The sequence below is a fragment of the Xenopus laevis genome, chromosome 4S (genome assembly GCF_017654675.1).
Source record: "Xenopus laevis strain J_2021 chromosome 4S, Xenopus_laevis_v10.1, whole genome shotgun sequence".
Lineage (NCBI taxonomy): Eukaryota > Metazoa > Chordata > Amphibia > Anura > Pipidae > Xenopus > Xenopus laevis.
Window position 1 is genome coordinate 108,610,725 of NC_054378.1, and position 15,670 is coordinate 108,626,394.

Genomic DNA, 15,670 nt, shown 5'->3' on the forward strand with positions numbered 1-15,670 from the left:
GGAACAGCCAGGTCAGAAGCAGAGAGGTGTGCAAACTGATAGGGGACAGGGATATGAGCGAGCGGGTCGGGAACAGATGGGGGGATAAGCAGGTTGTGAACAGTCCGGTCAGAGAGGTGTGTAAACTGATAGGAGACTGGGATTTGTGCAAGCGGGTCAGGAACAGGTGGGGGAACAGGTGGGTAGCGGCAGGGAGGTGTGCAAACTGGTAGCAGACAGGGATGAATGCCAGCGGGTCAGGAACAGTCTGGGGGGTGAGCAGGGTGGGGGGAGAGCAGCCTAGGGATGCACCATTTTTAAATAGGCCTTGTAGACAATGCACTGGAATAGGGACTTTATGTGTTAGAAATTGAGATAGAGATTATCATCCTTAAAAGAGTCCCACAAGAGAGATGGCACTGGTATCAAATGTGTTGAGTACTTGTAATTGCATTGTTTGACTTGCATTTATAGGCCAAACTGTACCAGTAGCACCCAACAGATTCATGTGATTTAGTTGTATAAACTCATTTAATTTACAGCGCTGCGAAATATGTTGGCGCTATATAAATACATGTTAATAATAATCTTTCAACGTTAGCACCAAAATATACCATATTCCACAATACTCATGTTGTCCAGCAGAGAGCCATACAGGCTGTAGGGTTATTAGTGTATCCTGTACCCTGATGTGGAAAGGAAAAAAATTAGAAAATTAAAATATCAAAATTTATCATGTACTGTCTCTTTAAAAATTTGACTTTGACCCTTCTCCATCTAAAACCTGCCGAATTGCTGGTTTAGCCTATGGGGGACCTCCTAGAATCTATTTGGAGTCAATTGATGGACTTTGAAAAAATCGAATTGTTTTTGGGAAAAACTGCTAATCGAATTCGATCGAATGCGATATTCCTTCGATTCATACAATTCAAATTCGGCCGAATATGGACCTATTTGATCAAAAACTGATCTATTCGACCAAAAAAAAGCTTCAAATTAATTTCGCTTGGTCTTTTTGAATTCGAATTTCGAGGTTTTTTGAATTCGAAATTCAACCCTTGATAAATATTCCCCATAGAGTTGTGAACACATAAGGGATCGTCAATTTCACAGAAGCAGCCAATCAGTAACAGGCTTTGAACATTGTTATATAAGTTGGAAAAAGAAAGCAATGGTCTCCTTGGCTGTTATGGGAAACTACAATAGAATGATGTTACACATACAGTATTTCAATTAGACCTGTAATTGCATACATGTGCATAAACACACTAGACTGTGTCTGTACCTTGGGAATCAGCAGAAAAAGCCGTAATGTGCATACAGCCAGCTAAAATGTTGCTGCTGTTATATGACCTCATGAGAGCTGGTTTCATCCTCGTTCAGAGAAAGGCAGACAAATACCCATCAAAGTCGTTTCCAGTTTTTCTTCTAAAGTTCAAAACATTCCCTTCTGATTTCCGAGTGGGCAAACAAAATGTTCTTCTAATCAATAGCCTTGTAGTATTTGAATTATTTTTATATTATATACTTCTAAAGAAACAAGGATCTGACTTAAATTACTTCTGTTTGCTTGCTGACTTCTTCTCTAACCACAATCGCAGCAATTGCCAGCATTACACACTGTAGTGTATGTTGAACTGAAGCTCCCAGCACACAATGCCAATGCAGTATAATATCAACACACCATCCTTTATTCCCACCCCACTACACCATCAACTATCCTAAGTCTAAGTCTAACAGGGACAACCCAAGCAGCCTTCCTTAGAGAACCACATCTTCAACCAATTTCCCTCATACCTATTGTTGACCAGTGTCCAAATGACCAGTACTTGTAGAATATCCAGACAATGGCCTGTTAGTCCTTGATCCCGAAAATTTTACCCTGTATAGATGCTGAATAATACACTGAGGCATGTTTTAAGTATCTACCAATCATCACTCTCATGTGATAGGGCTCAAGCTTCCAAGAACTGAAACTTGAATGGGCCTGTCCACCAGAAGATTTAAAGTAAGAAGGGAACTGACAGTTGGAGTCACTCTACATGCAACCATAGTCAAAAGGCAAGCAGAAGACATCTATACACACTCCTGGCACCCACTGGCAACAGCACCCAGGTTTGCACAATGGCAAATAGTGATAAGTAAGAGTTCTCTCTTGGAACTATTTTACAGCTGAGCCTAAAGGTACATCTTCATCCAACCTTTTCTTTATTCCTGACCAATGTTCCAACTGGGAACTGGAAAGTTTCCTGATACGTGTTGTTATAGGCTGTTCATTAAACAATATCTTCCTCTGCATTTAGACATGTCTGGCCTTTCCCTAACCTTCTGTATTATGTACAGTATTGCCGTTGCTCCAGTATGATTCCCTGCCATGGCTCTGGCGCCAGCTGCTTTATCATTTGCAAACTAGAAACATATTTTCTTCTCAATTCGTCTTACTTTGTTTTGCAATCAGTTTTTAATTTAACCAAAGCAATTACCCTTTTCCCAGAAGTTGTATTTGTTGCAGTTGGTGAGTGATGTCTCTGTCTCTGTCTTCTTTGACTTAACTAATCTAAATGACCCTTTCCACCTTGATGTTGTGCGTGCACCTTATGCAGCAGGAACCTTTGTTTTGATTTGTTTCCTCTGTGTTTGTGGCCCGCGGGGATCTACCAATAAGTATTTCTTTAACAGCATTAAGAATATGGTCGTTTTTCTTTCATACTGTTCCCTGCGAGGGAACCATTTAAATATTCGGTAGAGATGCCCGTCATTAGAGCTGGTTCTAGGATATGGAAAATGGACAAATACAAGATATATATATTTATATCACTCTTTTAGCTGATGTTTAACTGTATTAGTTAATTAGTTAAATTGCACCATGTCCACTATACTGGGTGTAGAAGTAGAACAACAGCATGGGGGGTGTTCAGGGAGTGTGAGATAGCTTCCATTGGCAAGATGGGAGTTTAGGAACAAGAGACAAAAATGGGGAAAGAGACAGGAAGGAAACACATAGGGTTGTATTAACAGCAATGGTTCTTCAAGACGCCAATTACAGATGTAGCTATGAAGCGTGGAAAAAATACTTGGCTCGGGCAGAAACAAACAAAACCATTTCATTTTTAAAATGCATAAATACATTAAAACAAAAAAAGATTAGAGACAGATATAAAAAGAGGTACTTATTGAATGGCTTTTAAGGATAGAAGAACCAAAAAAATATATAAAGGGTGCAGTGTCATTTACAAATGCAACCGCAAATGTGGTCAGGCTAAAATTGATGCAAATGTTGAAACTGCCATACATGTGAGCTCCTTATACTTCCATATAGTTGACTATGCGCCATTGTGTCCATTCTGCCTCTACATAATCATGCGCAAGTGCACCTCTTCTGGGGAACCCTGCAGCTCCCAACATCCCTGATCATGGCAGTAATTGTAGGGTTCCCACAGTGGGTGCAGCAGGCTTGCAGCAAAAGAATCACATGCCATTGCTGTTTTAGTGCAGCAGTGCCATCACTTAAGAACAAAACAAGAAACCAACACCTTCTGGTTATTATAGGCAGGGTGCCTAGAAGGGTGGTATCGGCTGCTTTGCTTTGTGCTTGTGTATCTGTTGAGCTCCACCTTCGCCTGCCTGTGCAGGAATTTTTCCACTTGTGTGAATGCATTTGATTGTTCCCATTACCCCTCTGTAGCCGATGGTGTGCTCCCGTGCCCTCTGCCTCTCGTTACTCTCTTTTCCTGCCTTTCCCTGAATCGTGTTTAATTAACCTATTTCTGTGTGATTGTGCGCAGAGTCGGGCAGACCTGTTGAGATGTCTCAGCGAAGCAGAGATATAAATAGAGAAGACATTCAGCGCACAATTAATCAGCTCGTTGTTCGCTGGGAGCTGATTGGCTGAAGGGACGATGATTAGAGAATGCCAAGTGGGAATCAAATCACCAGCAATAGCTCCCCAATTACCAAAAGTCAGGCTATTATAAGGGACCTTGTGCGAGAAATATAAAAATCTCTATCTTTCTCTGTGATTATGGCCTAGAGCTGTTACATTGAGTAATTGTATCTAACTTGACAAAGTTGTTAACATTTCCTTTTTTATTCTTTAGGGCCGAGTTCTGTAAGAGTCTGAAAAAGCTTGCTTATTGATTATTAAGCCCCATAGGATAAGTAAGCTGCGATGAAAGTTTCAAGCTCGCCTCCATTGTATGCGCTGCCTTAATATATCACTCGCTTTATCTGCCTGTATTCCCATGCAGGATTTATTTTAGATAAAGCTTTGGTACAGACAAATCGCCATCGCCTTTTGATATGTGCACTTACTGTACATAGGATGTTTTTATAGCTTCGAAAACTATTTCAACAATTTTCCATCACCAAGGGGGACTGGAAGAACAAGGGTTACAGACAAAGCACCAATGTTCCTTTGGAGGATGATGCAGTATAGTAGATGGGTAGGTAGAACATTGGACAATCAGATGCAGAACATAGTAATAATCAGTATAACAATACTTATGCAACATGTCTTCATTTTATGAAGTACCCTGGAGTAAGTTCAGGGGGAATAACTTCTACCCTATATCTGTATATATGGGATCCCTCACCTAGTGTTTTTTTTATGATTATTTCTCCATGGATCTGGTGGCTGATCTTTAAAACGTATTCTCCTTTGCGAAACACAACTCTGAATCTAGACTTGGCTATGACAAATTCTCGTCCCTTCATTATCTGGCTTACCTTGGTTCTGGACACAAATTCCCCTTTCTTTATAAGGGTGTACAAGAGATTCCCCTGCCTCTGTCTTATGTGATCCTAAACCATAAAAATTGCATGACCAGTGGGGCTTCCCTATGCTCTCCTGCTACTTCTACGCCATCCTGCAGCAAGGTTATTTCTTTTTCTGCACCATCATAGGGATAAACACTGCATGTTGATTTGTACAGGATCTGTTGTAAGTTAGGGGAAAAATAAGACAAACCACAAATGGGTTATTTTAAATAACTGGTATTTATATATAAGTTAACTTTATAATTCATATATGGAATTGGCCATTGCTTTCTACTCCACCGTTGTATTACCCCATACCAACTGTGCATCATGGTGCAGGTACTTATGAAATCTATTATTACACTAGCCCCATGCATGAATTTAGGATATAACCCCAGTATTCCCAGTAGTATTTCTGATGCTAAAATGTGAAATTTCACAGCAAATCCAAGACAAAGCCAAAAACATGTGTTCAACACTAATTGCCAATGAAAGCCATAATAGAATAGATGGGAAAATATTTCCAGGCACAGCCAGTCCTTGTGTTCCCCCTTCAGTGTAAAGAGAACTATGTAAGTAAAATGGAAGTATCATTCATCCTTTCATTAAAGTCTGACAACCCCTTAGTTTGCCTTAATACGACTCCTTCCACTCCTTCCAAATACAAGTGCATCTGAAATTGGCATACATTTGCCAGCTTCAAGTTCTAATCAGAATATCAATGTTATGACTATATCACAGACGGAATATCTAATGGGAATATATATGTATATATGTCTATACAGAAGAGTGTTCCAAATTCATATTATAAACCGTATTACAAATTAGTATGATGGTGTTGTTCTGTGTATCACACGCAAAGGGAAATAAAAAACTTCTGCTCAAGGAGTTGAATGGCAGATATTACACAATCCTGTTTCTCAATAATGTGACTTTCTAAACAGAATGAATCCATTGCTAATTCTATATGAAGGGAATATACATAGATACAGTACTTGCAGTTATATTCCAGGTCAATGACAGCTATGAGTTCCGTATTTCATGTTGATATGATGATGGGGACCACATCTAAAGTCAACTAAAGAGCTGCTGTCCAAGGTGCTGAATGGCACCTTAGTTTGCTCTGTTGGGGCTCTCCAACTTGTTGCCCTTCATATGTTTTGCAGTTACAACACCCATTAATGAAATGCTGGTGCTGGAAATATTAGTTTATAGAGCTGAAGGCAGCCCATCTTTCCCCTAATCCCTCAATGCAAATAAAAAACCTGTGCCCAATCAAGATAACAAAAACCAATTAAAAAGTGGAGCATATTCAACTTTGTCAGCATTCATTTTTGAATGCGGTACATGTTCCTGGCAGGTTACAATGGAAAAGACACCTTATTTAAAAAAGACTGATTTTAATAAATGGCTAAGAGAAGCAATATAGGTTTATATAGGGTGAACATGTGCTCATGGGTGCCAGGTCTTATTAGGTCAGCATTTAATAAATGACAGGTTCCGGCATCCTTCCTGTCTGAATGATATGTACTCTGCCGGACTGTCAGGCCATGTTTGCACTCCTCTGCAGAACATGTCTAGATCACATCTTGCACATGACTCAACCCCTCTCCTATACAAATGACAGGTCCCAAAGGCTTACGTACATTCTAGGAATATTATCCCCCTTTATAAATGTCATTTACACCCCTCCCTTGCCCCTATATGTGGCCCTGGACACTCAGTATAAGGCTGCCAACATATTAATGACATGCAAGTAACAGAACACTTAAATATATAAATCAGAGACAAAAGAAAGCAAGGAAGCCTTAAATCTAAATAAGTGATATACAGTATTAACTACCCTTCTTTCTTATCCCAGGGTGACTTTCTTTTCCCTATAAAAACAGCAAATACAGCTACTCCCTCTTTTCCATTATATTTTACATTGTGCTGCTTTTCACAGCTTATAGTCTGATTGTTAGTGCTTAGGGCAAAGGAGATAAAGTGGTTAGCCTGAGGGTAGAAGGAGCCGACATGGTAATCAAACTACACTTCCGCATTTCATAGATCAGAGCCTCAACACATTAAGCCTCTATTTCCGCTCATAGCTCACAATCTCATACAGTATCTATATTATAAGGCCATTCTGGATAAAAGCAGCCAGAAAAGGTATGTGTATAAGGGGAAAACAATAGTATCACTCTTGATTCTTGAATGAGAACAGCATGCATAACAGACAGGCCAGACTTAACAGGTGAACTTCACTTACCCTTTAATTTAATTTAAAGGATTCGGCATTTAATCAATTCCTAAAGACATGGATTTCATTTAGTGTTTCCCTAGTGTTATCTCTTAGCCCCTATCATGCAGGGTTACGGTAGAGCTTTCTCAGCCCTCGCTGTTAGACACCCGCATTACCAGAGCACTTTAAATTATTGATTAATGAATTAATACCTTGCACCATCATAGGGATAAACACTGCTGTTGATTTGTACCGGATCTGTTGTAAAATTGGGGGAAAAATAAGACAAACCACAAATGGGTTATTTTAAATAACTGTTAAATGTGTTATTGAGCAAGTTTGGCTAAATAACGATGAATCCTATAATGCCTGTTTATATTATTGTATCTGTACATGGTGAACCCATTAACACTGATTTAATGACAGAGACTTGATCAGGATCGTTTCTCTCTCTATTAGATAATAAGAACCCTTCCCCCTTGTTTGTCATGTAGCAGGGTTATATATGAGCTCCAGTCAGGTTTTTCTCCAGTGGTAGTAATAGCATTGGTGTCATGGGAGTCCAGTGTATTTGCCCTTTTTTTCATGAGCGGTCATAAATAATGATGCAGTTATTGGTCATATCTCCAGTATGCTTGTGTCTGGGCTTTTTGATTCTCCGTGTAAAGGATTTCATTCTATCACCTAACACTTTGCTTTCATGTGTAAATGACATATATCCCTCTTTCTGCCTTGTTGAAATCAATGGGGTTTTCCATCTATTATTTAAAAAAAAAAGACACCAAAGACACCTTATTATTTATGTGATGGATTCTGTCCCATAAGCTCTGTAATTGGTTCTGCCAAGGAGATGACATATATTGCAGCCCCCTATAGTAATGACATGAACATATCCCCTATATGACTGACACTCATTCCCTCATACTCTTCTGCTTATATTCTTCTGTTTGATAGCTCCCAGGTACAACCCTAGCTTAATAATGTGAATAGCAAGCGCAGTGCACCCTACCTTTCTGTCTTAATCAGGATCGCATTCTACATCCAAGATTTATGCTTGACTCTCTCATCTCCATATATGCATGATATGTCATAAATATTCTACAGCCCTCGTATACTGTTGCCTTGTATAAATACAGAACACTTTATTCTTGACTTTACAGTACTCTACCCCTTTTTTTTAAGGTTTTTTTACTCCCTCTATAAATATCAGATATTATCCTCTCAGTATAAATGATAGGTACATTCCTCCCTTTATACTGTACTTGCATTACTCTTCCCCATAATAAAATATGTCTACTCTTTTCCCTTTAAAAATGACAGGTACTCTTCTCCTAGTTTAAATGTCAACTACTGTTCTCTCTATATAAATGGTAGTTACTCTTTTTCCATTATACATTACGGTAATTCCTCTCTACCTTTTCTAAAAGACAGGTTCTCTCATCCTGTTATACATGTCAACTGCTCCCCTTGCTATTTAAATAAGAGTTACTCTTTTCCCTTAAACATTACTCTCCTCTATTACAAAGAACATGTACCCTTCTCCCTGTGTAATATCAACTAATCGACCCAACGTTTCTCCTCTATATTAGATATTATCCTCCCAATATAAATAATATTTTCCTCCCTTTATACTGTATATGAGTTACTCTTCTCCCAAAATAAAATACAGTATGTCTACACTTTTTCCCTTTCTCCCAGGGTACATCTCAACTACACCCCCCCTAATATAAATTAAATGAATTACAGTTATTCTTCTCCCTTTATAAATACTCTTGTGCCATTGTAAATGCCTGGTATCCTTTCCCTGTATATATGTCAACTACTTTTCTCTATATATAAATGATTACAAAGGAATTACTATCCTACTCTACATTAATTACTCTTCTCCTCTTTTAAAATGGCAGGTACGCTTCTCTCTGTCTAAATATCAAGAACTTTCTACTCTCCCTCCTTCACACATGAATTACTCTCCTCTCTTTATAAATGACAGGTACCCTTATCCCTGTATAAATGTCAGCTACTCTCCTCGACTTATTAATGGCAGATACTCTTCTTTCTGTCTATATATCAAGACATTTCCATCCTGTCAAAATAACAAATCTCCCCTCCCCATATAAATTACAGGGTTCTCCTCCTTTTATAAATGGCAGGTATTTTTCTACCTTTATAAAATGTCAATAACACAACTTTCCTTATGTACGACAAGTACTCCCTTTCTACATGAATTTCTTGCCTTCTTTTATGAGTTACAGGTATAATCTTCCTTGCATAAATATCAGTCACTCTCCTCCCCTTATAAGTGACAGATGCCTCCTAAATTCCTTGTTTCTCATCCACAACTTGTCTCAAACTAGCCATATATACAGAGATAGGTCGCCAAACAAGTGGATCTCTCCTTGAGGTGGGCGATATTTGGCTGATCCAATCATGAGCTCTTGGGCCCAACAATTGGATCACAACGAGGAGAATATGGGCAGTGGGATCGAGGACGGCATCAACAAACCAATACAGTCCTCAATCCAATGGGATTTTTAAACCTGCCCAATCAACATCTGGACGACTTTCAGCCAGATATCGATCGGGGAAGCCATCGGGGGGGCCCCATACACTGCCCAATAAGCTGCTGGCTTAATCTTTACTCTTGAGCATTCTTTTACCTCTGTTACCATTGAGGGGGGCACCATAATGAAGAAACTGAGTATATTGCTATTGCTTGCTTACAAACTAACAATTTGCCAATTTGCCTTTTATTGTTACACATGCAGATAGGGTTCCCCCTTAAGAAATCATCATAATCAGATAATGTAATAATAAAGTAATAATACACTAATAAAAGAATATTTTCATTTTCATTTGTGCAACAAGCTGAGAATAGGCAACTCCTCACTTATTTAATTTGGTTTATAGCTTACATCTTAACTTCCACTTAATGGGGGTAATTTCTGATTCTGGAAATTATGTTCAGAAACGATTAGGTAACATTTTCCAAAAACTATTATTAAAGAAAAGTGTTTCTTTGTTATTTAAAATAGTGTGTGTGTAATGTGTTGAAACATTTGTTTGTGCTATATGACTTATACAGAATTGGTTCATCACACATTGTAGTAACATAACTAGTCTAGTGTCTAGTTGGTCAACAATGTGCCACTTGGGGGTTAGAACAGGTAAGCAACTGCTCCACCTGTCTTTGTCTTTCTATACATAGTCCCTAGTTTCTGGGAGAATTCAGAGAAATACATTTGGTTTGTAAGTATTAGGGTTGGTTCTGCCATCAGGCAAGGGGGGTATGCCTCTCACTGATCTAAATATTAAAAGTGCTCTCATTGGTCACTTGTGACCTTAAAATAACCCAAATATTCGCCTCTATAGAAGGATGTCCCTTCTCAGATCATAGAGGACAATTGCCCAGCAGTGCTTGGTGGGAAATGTTGCTTCGGTTGCCAGAATCCTGGTGGGATTGGAAAGCAACTGTCTTACTGCAGTTAGGGTTGAAAGCAGCCAGTTAACCTTGAGTACATCGCATAGGTCATTTGTCATGCCTTACCTGCACGCTGTTAAATGCAATATAAATAGAATATAATTACAAGCCAATATATTTTTCATAATGTAATAGGTGACACATGTTGCCTCATGACTCTAAGCGTAAAGGGAAAATGAAGCCTCATGTTGAGGCCTGTTTATATAACAGAGGTCTAGAACACATAGCAACCAATAAGATGCTCACTTCTAAATAGTTTTAAAGATCACTGTTAAATGATAAGTAGATGCTCCTTGTTATGTGGTTACTAGACCTGATGTAAACTTTGGGACTATTACTCCATTACTCCATAAAAAGAGAATGTTAAAAGTTTCTATTCTATGCATAGCCCATTTTAATCACTAAAAGAGAACCCACACGATTGACTGCCGATATTCCATGGGTATTTGTTTCATAAACCCCTGCCAAACTGCCCTGTTTTTTTTATCTCCCAATGCAGGATGTATACCAAAGAAACGGAAGCACTGTGGGAGAAAAAAAAATAATTATTTTGGTTTATTTAATGCTTTTACATTTTCTCTACTCACCATGGCATTACAAATGCAGCCAAAGGTATGCATCACTATGCCCTTATAGCTCCTGCTTTATGCTTGCATTATATGCTAACACAAGTGGGCGGCATGATTTCTTTTTCTATTCAATGCAAAGTGTGTAGATTTGACACTTCTCTCAGACAGGATTTTGTTGTTTTATTGGTACTTTAGATATTTTATGTACAATATTCAGATTTTATCATATTGCCATGTTTGGTGGAAGGACCTGGCTTCCATGGGATGCTGAGAGTTGCAGCTCAACATACCTAAATGGTTATGAATTGGACGTCACTGGATTGTGTGACTGCTGTTCAGCACCTTGGACAGCAGCCCCTTTGCCTATGCTACACAGACCAATACCTCCATACACAATGCAAACACAGATGGCATAAACTTATGGATGCTATCTTATTACCAGCCTTTGTGTCTTTCTTATTGTTCTTCCCCACTATTAAAATTGTCATCAGTAAAATTCTGACCATGTAGAACCATACCTGGAACACCCTACTAAGTAACCATGTATTGACAGGTCCTTGAAAAAAATGGGACGGAATGAGTTTGGGATGCAGGGAACTGTAATTTAGCAGCAGCTAGAAGCTGCCAGGTTGGAAATCCTTGTTATACATAGTTATTGAAATATTTAATATGTGATGGCAGCAGACCATATTTGTGCCTATGTTAATCTAAGCCATAAATCCAATTTATTGTCTAAATCTGGGATGGGGATTTTCTCTGAGTGCTGCCAGAGCATAATACCTTATTCCAATGGAAGAGAAAGGGAGAGATTATACAGGTATGCTCCCCCTTATGCTTGCAACGACAGTATTCCCCAGTAAATCACATTCCCACCTTCTTCCCTGTATTCCTGTTGTACCCTCTACAGATACAAATTACTGCTACTTTCTTTTCTCTTTGGTTTCACCCTCTAATTGGTACTTTTCACTCTCATCCATTTTCACTCTTAATTGTTCTCCTTATTTATTTGCCTCCTCCCGTGGTCCCCCCTCCTTACTCCTTTCTTTCTCCTCCCCTTCTCTCCTCCTTTCTTGCATTCCCAGTCCTTTTCTTTCTCTCTCAATCTCGCACTCTCTCTCTATTCCATTCTCTCTCCCTTCTATCTTCCTCGCTTCTCTCTTCCACTCTCACCTCCTTCCTCTCTCCCCCCTCCCCTGTCACAGCTGTAGCTCTCTGTTCTTCTCTTGGGTTCCTGTGCTAATTATGTGAGTCCTGGGGGGAGCTTGGTGGAGAGAGGCACACAGAGGAGCTCAGACTCTGAACGACTCAGGGACCAGCGCAGCAGCTTCTCTCCGTGTCCAAATCAGAAGAGCCGAGAGCAGAATGTGAGCGTCTGGAACTGGGATGCATTGCATGGAGCTGCATTCATCGTATGTATATGCTGGCACTGGGGGCACAATGCATATAGCTCTGTCTATATATTTTGTGTATTTACTGTAGCGTTTAAGTGCGCAGACTGTGTGTGTCTGTGATTACCTGGATATAGTGAATATAAGCTTTTGTATTCCCAGAAATTTTGGAGAATTATAAGAGGAGTTGCAGTGCTTTGAGGAGCAGGATAGAAGTCAATAGAATATACAATGGGACGTTGTGAGTGTCAGAAGGGATTTGATTTGTAGGTGTTACAAATGCTCCTGCCTAAATATTGTGTATGTATTTCTATAAATGTCTGTACATATATATATATACTGTATAGTGTGGGTGTGCTTGGCTCACATTATATTGTGGAGTGAGTAAGCGAGTTATCGAGTACACAATTTTGCTGGTTAAATTGGGATCACTGTTTATACCTAGTCTGTATCTATCGGATGATCATTTTGGTGCTCATACAGAGTCTGTACTTAAATTAGACAATGACATTGGTTGATAATACTCTATAGAGAGAGAGATACTCTGGTAGAATAAATATCTATATGCGTCTACTGAACTGGATATGTTTGTTGAGTAAATTGTGTACAGGTGTTGAGCCAGTTAATAGGAACAGCACTTGCAGCGGAGCATTGCCTCTACATTCAGATTACATTTATACTTGGGTGGAGTCTGTCTATTCAATTGTAATTATGTGTTTGTTTGTTTGTTTGTTTGTTTGTTTGTGTGTGCAGGAGGGAATTTACGGCAGGTCAGTGTGATTGTGCAGGTGGTATTGTGTGGGTGCCAATGGGTTTAATGGGTGCAGGACTGTTGAGTCTGTGACTTCAGACAAAGTGGATAAATAGATAAATAGTAGGTGTGGAGATGGGCGACTGAGCACTTGCTGGGAATGAATTAATTCAAAAGGCTGAGTTTCTATGTGGAGGAACTGTTCTATATTCAATAATCAGGGTGTGTGTCTGCAGAGACGCTTAGCGGTACAAATGTTTTGACTTCTGGCGTATGTGTTTATAGCGTTGCCTGTGCGTGTATGTGTTTATATTTGTGTCTATAGATATATTTATCTCGATCAGTCTTTCTATCGATACACACTTATCTGGCTGTTGCAGAACTACAATCTCCTAACACCTGCCTGCCAGTAACACTGCCAGCATGAGAAAGGTAGCCTGTCCCTGAATAATGTTAATATAATATATGTGTTAGTGTGTGTGTATGGTATAACAGATCAGGGATGGGACACCTGCAGCCACCACATTCTGTTTAACTATAACTCCCACCAGTGCAGGTAGCTGAGACCTGGTAAAGATCATGTTTTATTGTTTATCCTCCTAAATACTGAATTGTATAGATGACATTGTTATTATAGGTCCAACACAGCCAGCCTGTTATTCTGTCTGTATACATACATGTATACGGAGCAGCTTCTTAACACAACAGCAATGCAGTGGGTTTCCTATACACAGAGCACTGCCAATTTATATACAAAGGCCACGCAGACCCATTATATCATATGTATACGTGGGTCATATGAGGAACACCTGGATCATCAGTTACATAATTAAATGAGTGGATTCCGGCCTGTAAATATTGCTCCATGTTGTATAATTAATAGATGTGTGAGTGTGCAGTGTAGTGTAGTGGGTTTGAACGGGGAAATTATTGGGTTTTGGCAAGGATTCTAGGTCACATTGTGAGATGTACCTGCTTTCCTTGTGTGTATGGGGAGCACTGGCTGTGCAGAGAAGCTGTTAGAATGAAGAATGTATAGTAAGATCCATGAACTTGTTCTGTATGCTAAGGAGTGTGTAAGTGATGATAGTTCCGTGCGACTGAGACAGTGTTTGTCATAGTGCATTATGCATACACGCCGGCGGGGCTGAAGGGTTGGATTGATGGTGCGATGGGGAGATAGAGTTTGGGTGTAACAGACCTGTGACTGGGCTTAGCAGGTGTCTTTGAAGGTTGCCTGTTTATGTGATATGTATGTAGATTTGCCACATTGACAGCTATATTATCTGGGAGCCCTTTACCCAGAAACTTTAAATGATGCCCTTTTGCATTATAACATCCTACATAAACCAACAGTCCTTCATTTAAGGTAATTTAGCTTTATAAATCTATGCTGATGGCAAAACTATCCTATCTAGCACGTGCTTTCTATTATGGGAAGGCATATTAGCTAGACAATCCCACGCACACAATCTGACCAGTGGAGGGCGCTATTTAGTTGGACTCTATGGGTGAGGTTAGAAATGAACTCACGAGAGCAACCTGAATGGCATTTCCCATTGACACGAATGAGCAGAAATATTTATATAAGGTGCAATCGATATATCTTAGAAGCACAGAATTAGACTGCAATAAAAATACAAATTGGTGCTTCTATCCCTCCTATTAAATGCTTAATTCTGGTTTAGTTTAAGCCCTTAAAATTGATTTGTATTTATCTCAAGTGTGTTTAGATTTCTTTAACTGAATTAGTTCCGGCTACATTCCCCTTTCCGACTTCATGCTCTCTCTCTCTTGGATAGAAACCAGGAACTGGACAGAAGAAAAAAAAACCTAGTCGGGCCAAACAGTAATAGCAAAAATATCGGCATGGGTCCTCCATTAAAGAACTATTTACAGCCCTCAGTTTCTAAGTGGGAGAAAGGGACAGTTCATCTTTTCATAAATACACTTCTAAAAAACCTATAAATATGTGAAGGGACTGTAAAGTCTCTTTCTGGGCATCTATAGTGAGCTCCTTTTACTCTGATAAATATACAGCTGAGATTGTTGTTTGGGTGTCTCTTAACTACTTACAAAAGTGCATTGGGATTGTCTTGGCCTTGAAATCTTGCAACTATGGGGCAAATTCACTAAGGTGCGAATTTTCGCCCGCGAAGGCTCCGCCACACTTCGAGTCATTATGTCAGGTGCAAATTTGCTACCACTACACTAATTCACTAAAATGCAAAGTTGCGTTTCAGCAGCCAAACTTTCGCTAGCGTAAACTTACACTTACACTTACTCTTAGATCAATTTGAGTAAGGCAGGTTCATATAGGTCATACATATGTCTTTATTAGAGATGTTGGGGACATTGCTTGAAGTGGCCACTTATTAAAAATGTCCAAGGAAGCAAAATAAAGGCAAAAGAGATCCTCTAATGCCCTAGACATGAGCCCACCCTAAAACAAATATGGCATGCTCCTCAGTTGGTAAAAAAGTTAAAACAAACATTTTTAATAGTTACAACTTTTAAAGACAATTC

At 39.3% G+C, this 15,670-nt stretch overlaps 1 protein-coding gene across 4 annotated transcripts in view; it reads left to right on the plus strand.

Annotated features, from left to right (window-relative positions):
- The window catches only part of cntn4.S (contactin 4 S homeolog), a 212,638-nt gene that overhangs the window by 108,681 nt on the left and 88,287 nt on the right, over window positions 1–15,670 (plus strand). For 2 of the 4 annotated variants that reach the window (XM_041591296.1, XM_041591295.1), the window contains exon 1: window positions 12,057–12,414. The exons of 1 other annotated variant lie outside the window; for it this stretch is intronic. The gene's annotated coding sequence lies outside the window, so the exon portion shown is untranslated. 4 annotated transcript variants of the gene reach the window in all.